This window comes from Perognathus longimembris, chromosome 28, assembly GCF_023159225.1.
Source record: "Perognathus longimembris pacificus isolate PPM17 chromosome 28, ASM2315922v1, whole genome shotgun sequence".
NCBI classification, from domain to species: Eukaryota; Metazoa; Chordata; class Mammalia; order Rodentia; family Heteromyidae; genus Perognathus; species Perognathus longimembris.
This window is the reverse complement of record NC_063188.1, coordinates 47619941-47622266: the sequence shown is the minus strand read 5'-3', so window position 1 is coordinate 47622266 and position 2326 is coordinate 47619941. Positions and strand designations below refer to the sequence as shown.

Below are 2326 nucleotides of genomic sequence, written 5' to 3'. Positions count from 1 at the left end.
ATGACCTGTTGAAATCTATTGGCCAGAATTTTCTTGAGAATTTTTGCATAAATGTTCATTAGGGAAATCGGTCTATAGTTCTCTTTCCTTGATGAGTCCCTGCCTTGTTTGGGTATAAGGGTTATAATGGTATCATAAATGTGTTTGGTAGCAAACTTTCTCTTTCAATTTTATTGAAGAGTTTGAGAAATATTGGTGTGGATTCTCTATTGAAGGCATTGTAGAATTCTTCAGTGAATCCGTCTGGACTTGGGCTTTCCTTGGATGGGAGATGTCTTTTTGCTGTTTCTATCTGAACGCTGTATATAGGTCAGTTTAGAAGGCTTAAGGTTCATGGTTAAGTTTGGGGATGTCAAGTTTTCTAGGAAATTGTCCATTTCTTCCATGTTCTTGATTTTTTTGGAGTAATGATTCGCAAAATAGCCCCTTATTCTGTTCTGAATTTTGGTTGTTTCTGTGGTGATGTTTCCTCTTTCATCTCTGATCTTGTTTTTTAGGGTGTGTTGCCATCATTTTTGGTCAGATTTGCTAGGGGGTCTGTTTATCATATTAATTTTTTCAAAAAAAACCCCAACTCTTTGTTTTGTAGATTCTATGGATTTTTTTTTTTACTCTAAGTCATTTAATTCTGATTTAATTTTAATTATTTGTTTCCATCTATTGGCTTGGGGTTTGGCTTGTTCTCTTTCAAGTAGCTTAAGGTGTTTCCTTCAGTTGTTGAATTGCTGTTTCTCCAGTTTGCTGATGTAGGCACTCAGAGATATAAATTTCCCTCTGTTTACTGCCTTTGCTGTGTCCCAAAGGAGCTGGTACATATTGGGCTCATCTTTGAATTCCATAAACATTTGAATTTCTGTTCTAATTTCTTCAAAGACCCACTGGTGGATCAGCAATGTGTTTAGTCTCCACAAATTGTAGGGTTTTCTGTGGTGGCTGTTTCAGTTGAGCTCTAATTTTATTCCATGTGGTCTGAGAGAATGCAGAGAATGATTTCAATACTTCTGAATTTGTATAGATTTTCTATGTGCTCTAAGATGTGATCTATTTTGGAGAATGTTCCATGTGCTACTGAAAAGAATGTGTATTCTGGTGTTGCTGGATGGAATATTCTGTAGATGTCGGTTAAGTCTAGTTTGTCTATGCAGTTGTTTAGTTTTGAGCTTTCTTTGGCTCAGCTTTTGGCATGTCCAGAGGTGACAGTGGAGTGTTAGTCTCCAACTATCAATGTGTTTTGATCTATGAGTGTTTTTAGACTCTGAAGGGTTTGTTTGATGAGCTTGGATATCCTGTATTTGGGGTGTAGATATTAGGATGATTATATCCTCCTGTAGGAGTGATCCCTTTATTAGTATGTAGTACCTTTCTTTGTCTCTTCTCACTGTTTTTAATTTGAACACCATTTTATCTGATACTAGGATTACAATGCCAGCCTGCTTATGGGGGCCATTTGCTTGGTAGATTTTATTCCAGCCTTTCACATTTAGAAGATATTTGCTTTTGCTGGATAGATGTGTCTATTGGAGGTAGCAGAAAGATGGATCTTGATTTTTGATCCAATTTGTCATTTAATTGGAGTATTAAGTCCATTAATGTTGAGAGTTAGGATTGAGAGATGATCGTTTGTTCCTTTCATTATAGCTATCGTTCTACGAATTTGCCTGTCATCCTTGCGAAGGGGCCATATTAATCTTCTCTGTATCGTTGCAATTTTAGTATATGTGCTGCCAAAGTGAGCACTATAGCTATCGTTTAGAGCTGTGTCTTCCCAATTTTTGATCTAATATTCCAGTTTTCTATTTTGGGTTCATTTCTCTGTCTATATTGTGATCTTGATTATTTTCCATGTGTAGTACATCCTCGAAGATTTTCTGTAAAGCCGGTTTTGTGTGGATATATTGCTTCAGTTTTTTTTTAGTTTGTTTGTTTACTGTAGAAGACTTTTATTTGACCTTCAGGTATGAATGAGATTTTGGCTGGGTACAGTATTCTTGGTTGATAGTCATTTTTCTTTAGGTTGTGGCATACCTCATTCCAGGCTTTCCTTGTTTTCATTGTCTCTGCTGAGAAGTCTGGGATAATTCTGATTGGTTTTCCTTTATATGTAATTATTTTCTTCTCCCTAGCAGATTTAAGGATTCTTTCTTTGGTCTGTATCGATAGTGTTTTGATCACAATGTGTCTGTGAGAAGTCTTTTCTGTTCTGGTGGGTTTCGTTTGCTAAATGATTCTTTTATCTGGATAGGCCTCTCATTCAGGATATTTGGGAAGTTCGCTGCTATTATTCTGTTGAACATGCTGCCTATTCCATTAACTTCTTTCTCTAGGT

At 36.3% G+C, this 2326-nt stretch overlaps 1 non-coding gene across 1 annotated transcript; it reads right to left on the bottom strand.

Moving 5' to 3' along the window:
* Positions 1-1630: 1630 nt before the first annotated feature.
* On the bottom strand, positions 1631-1737 carry LOC125344358. Its single transcript, XR_007209494.1, has one exon. It is a non-coding gene; the product is annotated as a U6 spliceosomal RNA (small nuclear RNA).
* Between the last annotated feature and the right edge of the window lie 589 nt (positions 1738-2326).